Source organism: Helianthus annuus, chromosome 1 (genome assembly GCF_002127325.2).
Source record: "Helianthus annuus cultivar XRQ/B chromosome 1, HanXRQr2.0-SUNRISE, whole genome shotgun sequence".
NCBI lineage: Eukaryota > Viridiplantae > Streptophyta > Magnoliopsida > Asterales > Asteraceae > Helianthus > Helianthus annuus.
In genome coordinates this window covers 20,447,281-20,460,931 of record NC_035433.2, presented here as the reverse complement: position 1 = coordinate 20,460,931, position 13,651 = coordinate 20,447,281, and the positions used below count along the sequence as shown (strand labels likewise).

Below are 13,651 nucleotides of genomic sequence, written 5' to 3'. Positions count from 1 at the left end.
CTTGTTCCTGGCTTTGCTTTCGATCACGATGTTGAGGAGGATTCAGACCCTGTTTTTCCCCCAGGATTCGACCCGGACCAGGAGATAGAGTTCATCCACTTGGATCAGCCTATGGTTGATCCAGTAGACCCAGTTGACCCTGCATTCGCTGACGATGCAGATTTTGATATGGAGTTCATTGATCCCGAGCCTGCCATGGACCTTGAGCCGGTAGCTGCTCCTGACCCAGTGCTTGAGCATGACCCTGTTCATGCTCGCATACCTATTGATCCTATGATTGCTGACCCACCTATTGATGACCATCCTGTTGATGCTCCGTTGTTGGAGGGCGATCATGTTATTGCTGCTGATCATGTTGATCCCCCACTTATTGCTGATGCACCTGTTGACCCTTTTGTTGCACCCCATCATGATCCTATGCCAGTGCAGTTTGACCGTGCACTTTTTGAGGCACAGATTGACCCATGAGATGACCACGCACAGCACGGGTGGATTCCTGCTGATGACGAGGTTCCACCTATTCCCCCTCAGATCACTGATACTCGTCACATTGATACCTCCTTTTCATTTCCTCAGTTTACACCTCCAGCGCGACCTGGAGAGGATTCTTCGGCCCATCCCTTTGGACATGTGCCAACGTCTGTTCCCTTTATGCCACAGTTTTCACCTATTTTACCCCCTGTTTCTCCATTTCATGTGGCACCTTCTGATCCAGCCAGCGAGCCGTTTCTCTGGACGTCACCGCCTGTGATGCCACCATCAGATCCCTACCATCCTTTCCACATGGGATACTCTATTGAGGACGTTTTGATGTCATTTGTTGTCCAGCACGAGGCACACACACGGCGCATTCAGGAGCTTGAGAGAGCTCAGCCGCCGCTGTGCTAGTGTCAGGGTCAGACCCACCCTACTTCTTCGCAGCACCCTCGACCTTTACCACCGGACTATGCTACACGCCTTTTGGCACTAGAGCAACAGGTTGCTTCTTTCTTGCGTACCCAGAGAGCCATGGAGGAGGACTGGCTCCAGTTGCGTCGTTTGTTCTACACCCATTTTCCCCCTCCTCCACCGCCATCAGTGTAGAGCTCTTCAGTACCGTATGGGTAGACGTTGGTGAGAAGACGACGATTGCTTTTGACTGCACAGCATTTTTGGAGACTACATTTTGATTCTGACTTTTGTTGACATGTATATGGATGTATTGACACTGATTTGATATAGTTTTGGACTAGGGTGATGTAGCCCTTAGTCACTGATGATGTATGACACTATGATGTACTTGTACACCTACTATGTGGTCTCGATGTATAGCAATCGCAGTATTCTCATCATATTTGATGTTTGATTGATTATTTATATTTTATAACATGGGATGTTGTGTGATTGATATGATTGTAACATGGGATGTTATGTGATTGGTCTATTTATAACATGAGATGTTATGTACTATTACTATCATTATATACGTACGCTTCATTATGGCCTGACCAACGTGAACACATCTTTAGAAGATGCCGAGACGTCAAACGTCGATGCCTACCAATGAGGCAGAACTCCAGCAAATCATCGCTGCTGCCATCGCGCAATACGCCGCCTCTCAAGGAGGGACTAGTGGAAGTAACTCTTGCAATACTGGCAACAACAATCCACCTCACGGTAATACTAAGTCATTAAGACATACCATGACCTAATTGGATATCTTCAGCAGGGATGCTAATGCCGTTCATATGTTGTAACGTATGTGCAGGGTGCACCTATAAGCAGTTTCTAGACTGCAAGCCTGTCAACTTTGATGGCACAGGAGGTGCTGTCGCCTTTGTTCGTTGGACTGAGAAAACCGAATCTGTTCTTCGCATGAGCAAATGTGCACTAGACCAGCAAGTCACCTACATTTCTGGGCTATTCTTGGATGGAGCCCTATCTTGGTGGAATTTGCAAGTGCAGACTCTTGGAGAAGCTGCTGCCTACGCAATAACCTGGACCGAACTGAAGGAACTTATGTGCAAAAAGTACTGCTCTCGCGCGGAAATCCAAAGATTGGAAACTGAGTTATGGCATTTGAAAATGGAAGGTCCAAAGATCGCAGAATACGTTCAGAGGTTTCATGACTTATCGCATGTGGTACCCTATATGGTCACTCCAGAATTCAAGCGGATTGAACGCTTCATTTGGGGTTTAGCTCCCCAAATCATAAGCATGGTGACCTCCTCCAAGCCCGCAACAATTACTGAGGCGATTGATCTGAGCGTGGCTCTCACTGAGGAGGCTATTCGCCTGAACAAGTTCGATGAGATCGAGGCAAAGAAGAAAGAGACTCGCGTCGAGTCATCAGGAGGTAACAAGCGGAAATTATCAAACTTCAAGCAAGGCACCAGTGATGTGATTAAGAAAGGAGAATCAGGCACGCCAGCTCAGGTTACAGCTGGTAGTGGAAGGAAAGGAAAGGGATATATGGGCACCCAACCCAAGTGCAACACCAGCCAGCGACACCATTCTGGCCATTGTAGTGTGAAAGTATGTGAAGCATGTGGAAAACCTGGCCACTTGAAGGATTCTTGTTGGGCCATTGTTGGCCAGGGAGGCCAAGGAGGATTCAGAAACAGAAACAATAACCGGGGTGTAAATGGAAACCGCCCACAAGGAAACATTGGAGGAAATGGGAATCGAGGCAACAATGCGAATCAAGCGGGCGCAGTGAATCGTAACCTGAGGAATAATCAAGCTGGTGGAAACGGGCAAAGGCCTGGATGCTTTAACTGTGGTGATGCTGGGCACTACAAGAGGAACTGCCCAGAGTTAAACCAAGCCCGTGGAAGAGTGTTTAATATCAAAGCAAGGGAAGCGCGCCAGGACCCCAATGTCGTTACTGGTACGTTCCCTGTAAACCAACGCTATGCATCCGTTTTATTTGATACTGGTGCCGATTATAGCTTCGTGTCGTTAGAATTTAAGAATATGCTTGGGTTAGCCGCTAGTAAGTTAGGTATTCCGTACTCAATCGAATTGGCCAATGGAAAGTTAGTAGAAGCCAATGAAGTTGTCAGAGGCTGTGTGATCGAATTGGGAGAGCGTGAGTTTGCTCTGGATCTACTACCCATCCAATTGGGAAGCTTCGATGTGGTAGTAGGAATGGATTGGTTATCAGGCAACAAGGCAGAAATAGCTTGTCACGAAAAGGTCGTTCGTATCCCAACCGAAGATGGCGAAACAATTGTGGTTCACGGAGAGAAGCGTGATACGCCGTTAAGAATTATCAGCTGCCTCAAAGCGCGAAAGTGTTTGCAGAAGGGATGTGCTGCCTTCCTGGCACACATTGTAGACAAGAAAGCTGCTGAGCCGAAAATCGAAGATATCCCTGTCGTGAGGGAATATCCAGAAGTCTTCCCGGAGGACTTGCCTGGACTGCCGCCTCAGAGGCAAGTAGAGTTTCGCGTCGATTTAATCCCAGGCACCGCGCTTGTGGCTAAGGCACCTTATAGACTTGCCCCGTCTGAGATGCAAGAATTGTCGACACAACTTCAAGAGTTGTTAGACAAGGGATTCATCCGACCAAGCTTCTCACCTTGGGGAGCTCCAGTTTTGTTTGTCAAGAAGAAGGACGGTAGTTTTCGTATGTGCATTGACTACCGAATGTTGAATAAGCTGACGATCAAGAATAGATACCCTCTGCCAAGGATCGATGATCTATTCGACCAACTGCAAGGTTCAAGCTTTTACTCTAAGATCGATCTTCGATCTGGATACCATCAGTTAAGGATACAGGAGGAGAGTATTCCAAAAACAGCCTTCAGAACTCGTTATGGACACTACGAGTTCCTAGTTATGCCGTTTGGGTTAACAAACGCACCTGTAGTGTTCATGGATTTGATGAATCGAGTTTGCTAGCCGTACTTAGATAAGTTCATGATAGTGTTCATCGATGATATCTTGATTTATTCAAAGACAAAGGCTGAGCACGAACAGCATTTAAGAGCCATTTTGGAATTGCTGAAGAAGGAACAGCTGTATGCCAAGTTCTCTAAGTGCGAGTTTTGGCTACGAGAAGTCCAGTTCCTTGGACACGTGGTGAATGGAGATGGAATCCACGTGGATCCAACCAAGATCGAAGCAATTAAGAATTGGGAAACGCCAAAGACGCCAACCGAGATTTGACAATTCTTGGGTTTGGCTGGCTATTATCGGAGATTCTTTGAGGATTTTTCAAAAATCGCTCAACCATTGACTCTCCTCACGCAGAAAGATAAGAAGTTTGATTGGGGAATCAAACAGGAAGAAGCATTTGCCTTTGGTCGAATTTTCATACAACAACAGCTACCACACCAGTATTGGTGTCGCGCCATTCGAAGCTTTATATGGGCGCAAGTGCAGATCACCGCTTTGTTGGTCTGACGCAGGTGATAGACAATTGGTTGGTCCTGATATGGTCCAGGAAACCACGGATAAGATCGCACAAATCCGAGATCGCATCAAGGCGGCTCGTGATCGTCAATAGTGTTATGCGGATCAAAGAAGAAAACCTCTAGAGTTTGAGGTAGGTGATATGGTTTTGTTGAAGGTATCACCCTGGAAGGGTGTGGCACGCTTCGGGAAGCGTGGAAAGTTGAATCTGCGGTATATAGGTCCGTTCAAAATTTTGGAAAGAATTGGGCTAGTAGCATACAAGCTGGACTTACCTGCTGAACTAAATGGAGTTCACGATACATTTCATGTATCCAATTTGAAGAAAAGTCCAACTCAAGATACCATTGTCATTCCTACCGACGAGATTCATGTCGACGACACGCTCCACTTTGTTGAAGAACCTGTTGAGGTTACCGATTGGAAAGTGAACAAGACCCGCCGGAGCAGTGTTAAACTCGTCAAGGTTCGATGGAATGCTAGGCATGGTCCTGAATTCACCTGGGAGCGTGAGGACCGAATGAAAGAGAAATACCCACACTTATTTCCCAAGAACCCTGCAAATAGAAGCAGAACTTAAAATTTCGGGACGAAATTTTTCTAACGGGGGGAGAATGTGACAACCCTCACTAAACCAGGTATCCGTACGACTTAATTAATAATTAATTACTGCTTAATTACTGTGCTTACTTGAACTTGTGAACAAACTGCTACTTGAATGCTGATACATGTATTTACTTGCATCATACTTTATTTACTGTCACTACATTATTTACATGCTGAACTTTAGTGACAAACATGATGCACAAAAGCACAGTAGCACCATGAACGGATAACCTATTGAACATGCTGATAAAGCCAGCATCAGGCAGATACTGCCTCTAAGGCCTGTATGAGCCCGAGATAGTTTACTATACTAATAGTGAGTGTGGAGATACAAGGGTTGTAGAACTGCGTCTCTAGGAATAAGTTACAATGACAGGATGTGCCTAAAACGTACTCTAAGTACAAAACTCAGCACTTTAACTAAAATTCAGCATTTGGTTAACTAATAAAGTGCCAAAACATGAGAAAAATATTACTAGGCACTTTCCAAAGTGTCGGGAATAAGTTGTGTCACTAAGAATAATAATAACGACACTTTAAAGCCTTGTTAAGCGCTTTAACGGATTACTATCCAACCGAACAACCGGACTATACCCGGAACATGAAAATATTGCCATTTACATTATTTATCTTTTTCTGAGCCAGTTAGGGTCCCTGAATACCCAAACACCCACTGTAATGCACAACACACTAGTAACCGGGTTAATCCCTAAACTAACTAAAGTAACCTAACTAATACTTAGTGTTTAGTTGGAAATGAACTAGATTACCCCCCCCCCCAACCAAACCGTCCCCAAGGGGGGACACCCTTGTCCTTCTTGTGATTAAAATAATCAACTTGTCCCATATCATGAAGACATAGGAACCAAGGGATAATGAGCATATAATTTGCCTATAAGTTCTAACTATAACACACTAATCATTTTCACCACTCAACACTCAACAAAACACTCTCCCTCTCTCTCAAGAGCTCTCGGCCGAACTCCCCTATCCATCCATCAATTTTTCGAGTATTGTTCAAGCTATTCCAAGTTCATACAAGTGTTAAGGATCATATCCGAGGAGGCTTGGTGCATTCGGAAAGCAAAGGACCTCACCCTATTGCTTTTATCCACTCATTTTGCGACTAGAATCTTCCCTAGCCTCGAGCTAGTAGTAAGTTGCTTGAATCACACTCTCGAACTATTTTAAGATGGTTAAAATGATATGTAACGGTTAAAACTCGTAATCTTACAAAATGATGCGTAAAAGTCTACTAAAAATGTTAATAATGATGGTTAAAAGCTAGATTGTTGTGTAAATCTTGTAGTATTTGATTTGTGTAGTTATTTAGGCCCGATCTATGTCGTGGTAGCTCGGATCATCGTTTAACCCGGATTTGTCATGATCATGGATCATGACATAAAGCTTGTTTAAGTGTAACAAGGGTTAAATGATGAAACTCTACCACACACGAAACTTGAACTTGTGTAAAATCAACTTTACTTATGAAATAGTGTTTAAAACTAGTAGATCTACGGATCTACAAGCGGTATTTTCAAGGACCGAGTGTCAAAGAAATCTTATTTTCTAAAACCGGATCTTACACTAACAAGGATGATTTTTAAACACACAAGTGTGTACAATGTTGTGTAACACAAAGTTTCGACAAAAGAACTAGTTTTGTCAAATTTTACAAGAAGTTGTAAAGATGGAATTCCTTTAAAAGCAAGATTTTTATGAAACCGGATTGATATATATAAAGATCCACTAAAAGTAATGGGATTTACTTCATAGTTTTGGAAAAACTACAAGTTCATGTGATTCTTGCGATTTACATATTTATTGACTAGTTTGTTGCTTTGAACGTTGTTTTGATTGAATGAGAAAATTGCTGGTTTGATTTATAAAAGAAAATGATACGCTTGAAAGCGTGGCCACCTCCAGTTACAGAGGAAACTCTGGCGAAATTTTTCCAAAAACCTAACACTTAGAAATATTTTCACTACAAGTGTTAGAAATACCTTTTGACATGTTTTCAAATTATAGATTTCGCCACGACTTTATTTACAAAATATCGGAGATGGGATTTTCACAAAATAAAACGTGATAAATATATATTTAGTAAATATATTTTTCATAACGTCACTTGTCATTTTGTGAAGATACTAATATTATTTTTAGGGTAAAAATAATATTACCAAACATTAACGGCTCCAAAATAATACGAACGCTTTCACGATAAATATTTAAGTTACAACGATATAGTAATACCACCCGATCTTTAAAACGTAACTTACGCATTTTAAGAAAATATTTATGAACGCGTATTTTTGTCAAAGTATTATTTTGGGAAAGTCATATGTGTTAAAATATAATATTTTTGAGAAAAATAATTATATTTTGGAGTTAGAAATAAAATATATATTAAGTGAGACTTAATAATATATTTCGAAGTTATACGAACGCACATGTATTAAATCCCCCATCCTTGGGAAGGAAAATAATCACCAAGTATTTACAAAATGTAAACACGAAATAGTTGTCTAACTATTTCTCCAAAAACTTAAACCATAAAGCTAAGGCATGGCCGTCCGTCTAATAGAGTTAGTACGTGTAGGTCGTCGCACCGCTGCTTGATCAGGAGATATACTTGGTAGAGACGCACCACAGTGAGTTCATGTTCCCCTTTTCTCTTAACTGTTTTCAGTTTTCTAAACTGCGGGGGTGAAATACATGTTACAATGTTTACGAATAATTTATACGTGGTATGGTTAGCGTAAGGAGGTTTACTACTTAGATCATGTGAGTGGGTAGGCGGAAACTTGAGGCCATTAATCCTCAGGGTAGGACCGAGGGACAGGAGCGGTAGATCTACTTGGGTGTAGCGAGCCCAGCCCCAGGCCCAACAGTACGGACCTCGGGGTGACTTTTTGCCCAACGCATAAATCCGCTAGGTTTGAGTCTCGCTCAACATTATTGTTGATTTTTCCAACTTACATGTATTTCAGGAAATTAAGGGATCTGGCGCGGTATGTTGTGTTTTCCCGCTGCACATGGGTTCCGAGGTCATCCCGGTTTAGGAAATGTGACTTTTTCCTGGACGAGTCACAAATCTTAAACTGCGTTTTATTCATGTTGTTGTTTATGTCGTTCAAACAATATTTTATGTTATGTTGTTAGGATGTGTTTCCGTTGAGACAATGTTGTTGTATTTGGTTTTTAAAACTTAATCTACGGATGATCTTGCTTGGTTTTTATTTCATATAGCTTTGTTATGATTAAGCTATGGTATTAAGAAGTCACACCAAAATTAACCACGCTTCCGCAAAGCCAGGGTGTGACACATAAGGTTTCATTTATACGGACATGTACAAATAAGCGGAACCTCTCATAAGGTTTCACTTATATGGACATGTACAAATAAGCGGAACCTCTCATAAGGTTTCACTTATACGGACATATTAGGGAAATCTCGTACAATGCGCCCTAATCTAACATTCTAAGACTAAGACTCGATACAAGACGAAGTCGACAGATGTATGCACTAACAGACTCCCCCTCAGATGTTGACGAGTCTTAAGTGTCGAGTCTTCGCATCTTCAGTCTTGATCTGTCTCTGGGCTTCATCCTCAAACTTTTCTCGCAGGTCTTCAGACTCCCCCTTGCGATATGCTGGCATTTCTTCAGGTCATCAACATCATCAGCTTTAGGATCATTGTCTGGCTTATTACAGATTCAAGCAACACAACCTGGATCACCTGCAACTGGATCACCTGCAAATTCTCTACCCAAAACATAAGTTTTACAATTTAGAATAAAAGTGTATGCACTAAAACAAACTCTCCCTCAAACCAAACTGAAACTTTATCAGTAACAGTATTGATGAACCACTTGAAGATTTGATTAAGAATAATCAGTTTTAAAACAAATTCCCCCTCAAATGATACTCATCATGTTTAGCACTCAAAATTTTGAAAATCAGCTTTTCAATATCAGTTGTCGAAAATCTTTTTGAGTTTTCAAAAGTTTATGCTAAAACACACTGAAAATCTTTTGGATTTTGAAATAAAGACAAATGTAATGCAGTAAAGAAATATTTACAAACAATATTTTTGTGAGTTCGTGTAAGAGGATCATATCAGTTTTTGAGACAGGTCACCAACACCGTTAAGCTTCATTTCATTTTAAGTTCTAAACAATTCACCTAGATTGTCAGTATATTTGTCCACTTAAATTTTCACACAAAGTTCAATTGTTCCGAGATACGATGTTAATGTCTTAATGACTTAAACTTATCCGTGTGTCCCACTTCTTGTATATACTCCCGTATCCAGATCCCAATATTCAGTCTTACAGGTGAGTATACCACAGATGATATCTGTTCAGGGGTTAAATGCGAGGGCCGTGAGAGCTCAGGTCGATACTTCCGTATACGCAGAGAGATGACGGCTTCGGCTTTTCGGTGTGTCCCCTTTAGAGGATCTTTTAGTTTCAACAGCAGCGACTATCAATTTTATTGTTTCATCAGCTTGCTGAGGGCGATGCTATGTTTCAAGCATTTGTGGAAAGCATTATCCGGGGACTAGGTCAGTATTTCCATACAGCAGAAGTCCTGGGATAATACCCTAGATATCACTGAGCATAAAGACCTAGTATCTCAGAATAAGGGTGTAACGCCCCAAAAACCGAATTATTAAATTCGTTACCATGTTACCATGTTAGTAAAATGAGATACAATAACTAAGTTAATAAACCTAGTTAAATGCCTAATAGATAAGTTAAAGGATGAAACTTGTGGCAATTATGATGGTATATTAAACTTGAGGGACTTAGGGTGCCAAAATGGAAACATGAATTATTAAAAACAAAATATCACACACACACAAGGTGTGTGTGCGTGACATCGATCAGAGGAGAAGGAGGGAGGGGTGCAAACCCTAACCCTCAAGAAACCATCAAATTGGGAAGAAATCTCGAGGAAGATCGGATGCATGAACCTGAAATGTTGACCATTTAAGTGTCTCTAACACAAGGTAAGTCGAATTAAGTGTTTTGATGATGTTTGGTTAAGTGGGTTATATGTAATCCGTGAGTATCTATTGAAATTGAGAAGGAATTCTAAACAATATGAATATATAGAGGCTATAGCATGCTTAATTCCTATTATGTTGATGTTTTGGGGAAAAACCCATTTGTAGTAGTAGTAGAATGAGGTTGATGATGACTATATGTGTTATGTTCTATAGAATTTTTGATGGGTAAAGTTAGATGTTGTATAATGTTGTTGAATGAACCTAATTAGAATGGAAATTGTGTGGTAATTGTTGAATCAATGATTTTGATATGAGGTAGTAAGCTTATGTACAAGATACTTGTACATTGAGCTTAGATAGTAGTACGCTCACAAGGTGTTTGATGAAATGTCTAAGTAATGTTATGATATGAGAGTTATATGAAACATCTTGAGAATTATGAATGAATTATAGAAAGACGAGGTTAGTAGTAAACTAACTTGAATAATGTGCCTTGGATGGGATTGTAGGAGTATTCGGAGGAACTATGTATAAGATTAGAAGAATATGCATGAATTAGTTGTACACTATGCTTAGGAGGTAGTAAACACGCCAAGTGTATGATGAAATGCATGTAGTGTTGTCCGTATAAGCTATTGTGATGTTACGGGTATATAATGATAAGTCGAAAGTTAAATTAAATGAACCGTTGACCTCTGAAAGTCAACTGTGTATAAGAAGAATGGTTAGACGTGTTGTCATAATTGTAAGGTTAAAGTAAGTTATACGGTGCGTGTTAGATGTATGTGTGTTTAATGCGATGACATGATGGATTACACGAGTTGGAAATGATATGAATTTGGTGTATTATGCTTGTTAGTAGTGACTAATGAAAGTCAAATGTGAATTATGCGATCGATATGATCCCTAACATGTACAATTGTGTATGCTAATAAGAATGCGATTTCCATGACATGGAAGTATAGGAATCATGTCGAGACGGAATCAAGCATTGAAGGCTAACGGGTCAAGAAGTGGCAAGGAAACAAATATGAACACGGATGCATGAGGTAAATGATTTCCGTAATCACTTTTAGTTGTTTATGTAAAGTTATGTGCAACTTAATTAAGTATGATAATCGAGGTCAAATAGGGATGAGTTGTATGGATTCGATGAAGAATTAAACGGATCTTAGCTTTGATCCGAGTAAGGTATGTGCGTTAGAGTTGTAGTTAAGTGGTAAAATTGGTTAAATATGCAATGAAGTCCTTGGTTGTAAAGGATGGAGCAATGTTGACATAAACGCCCTTGATAGGTATACCGGGCAAACGACCTTAAATGTCTATTGGAAACCAGCTAATCGATTAGAGTAATGCTTTGGTCATGTGTGAAAGCGAAGAGTATGGTTTTGTATGTCATAGGCCATTTAATGCGTAAATACCCATAACGGGTCAAAATAAGCATTTAAGCGTAAACGGGACTTTATCACATAAGGAACCCGTGATTTGAGTTTCATATGATAGGAGATATTGAGATAATGAATTTCATGAGTTTAAAGTTCAAGTAAACATGTTGGTGTGATAAAATTATGAGCGGGTCAATTCTTGGTAAAAAGGGTAGTAAGCCAAAGACTTAAAAGTCTGAAATTTTTTAATCCGGATGTTGGGTTTTAACTCCATGAGATAGAGAATTAAATTACGGACGCGTAGGAAAAAGAATCGTGTAAGACGGATCAATAACGAGTGAGTTATGGCCATTTCTGTGTAATCGGGTTGGGCTGGGTATGTACAGCAACTGATTAAGCATCAGGCTGTGAAAAAGGGGGCCTAGCGTCACGCGACGCCCCCCCTGAATCCCAAAAATTGTTGTTTGCTCCATTTTGTCTTAGGAACTCGTTTAAACACATTTTAAGTTGCGTATGACTAATTTAACTTACGTTTTTATGAGTCTGCGTGTATGCACAAATGTAGATAGGTATGTATGTATGTTTGTATGTATCTATACATGTATGTAGAAGTGTATGTAAACGTGTATGCGCGTACGTATGTAAGTTTATAAGTGTGTGAGCAAATACACGCGAATATATGAAGGTGTATATGAGTAGACATGTATGAGTTGGTTATGTTGCAAATAGGGACATATGTATGTATATATATAACGTCATGAGTGTGCGTAAAGATGTAGGTATGGGTGTATGTAGATATGCATGTATTAACGTAAACGTGTTTATATGTGGGTATGTATGTATGTATGTATGTAGTTGATTATGTATGATCGTACGCGGGTATGAATGTACGTAAGTACGTATGTAAGTATGTATGTATGTATGTATGTATGTACGCAAGGTTTCAGTATGCCTAAATGTGGATATTATTATTAATGTACCTTGTGAATGAAGTGTAACGCAGGTACAATAAGAAAGTCTCACCACAGGTTGCATAATCAGATGGAAGGCTGGAATGTAAAGAGAATAACAAATTGAAAAGTAAACAAGAATGAATCTTGTATGTTACTATGTGTACTAATGTTATGAATTTTGTGGTGAGTGCAGGTAGTACGAGTCACGAAGGATCATCAAAGAGTCGAGATCGAAGACCGAGTCACAAATGAGATTGTACGGGAACGTTGATGCCTATAATGTAGTAAACATAAGCTATGTTTTTACTTGGTAAATAAGTCGATTTATGGATTTATGTGAAAGAGTTATGTTAAAGTTAAATTTTAAATGAGTCAAGGTATTCATAATGAAAGAAATTTTATGGCACGAATTTCCGCTGCGACTCTTTGTCAAATACGAATTAGGGTGTAACAAAGGGACCTTTCAAACAAGATTTCAGGGGTTACCTATATATCCAAGATGTGGTTCCCCACAGAATAAGCAAGTTTGAATTTTTTAGGTTTATATCTCGTCACAATCTACTAAATGTGCAAAAACCTACTGGCATATCCGCAGTGAGATTGTTTATCACATTTTTATCTCTCCAATTCTTTAGCATGTTGTGACAGTCCACTGATGTACTATCATTTCCTCTTTTATACAACAAAACTCATTTTTGATTTTATCATGTTTTTGGCTTTTTCAAATTTTCTAATGTTTTTGGATTTTCAGAAATATCTACTCCCCCTAAAATGCAAACACATTAACGAAAAATTTGAAAAACAAAACTAAACTCTTGACCTACTTGAAGAAAATTCAAAACAAACTGTACAAAAACATGACAACCGATATCAAATCGCCTCAATTCGCCATTCACTAGGCATAAACAATCTGAACTCCCCCTTTCACAAACCATTTTCTCATTAAGATTTCAAAACACTTAAGTTTGTTTTAATCAAAATGATTTTTCCGGAAAATAAGTTTGTTTAGATAAAAACCATTTGTAGGTTTATCACTTTGTTAAAATTGGAGATATGGTTCATCATCTTGTTCTTTGTGTTATCAAATATAGTAAATCAAGTACAAATTAATGTCCCTGATTTACCGTTTAGCAAATAAGCAGCATGTACTACTTGTAAAAATATTCAAACAATACCACTTGTAGGTATATCACCTCTACACAAACCATTTTACCAATCAGAATGCCGATTCCTGCTTCACACTTACCAACCTGGAAGCTCCGGCGTAGTCCTTTAACCTGTAAAGTTTTAACAA

At 39.8% G+C, this 13,651-nt stretch overlaps 1 long non-coding RNA gene across 1 annotated transcript; it reads left to right on the top strand.

The window, feature by feature from the left end:
• The first annotated feature begins 9,889 nt into the window (after window positions 1–9,889).
• LOC118492450 lies at window positions 9,890–12,653 on the top strand. The gene is made up of 3 exons (XR_004893770.1): window positions 9,890–10,019; window positions 10,985–11,068; window positions 12,551–12,653. It is a non-coding gene; the product is annotated as an uncharacterized LOC118492450 (long non-coding RNA).
• Window positions 12,654–13,651: the final 998 nt, after the last annotated feature.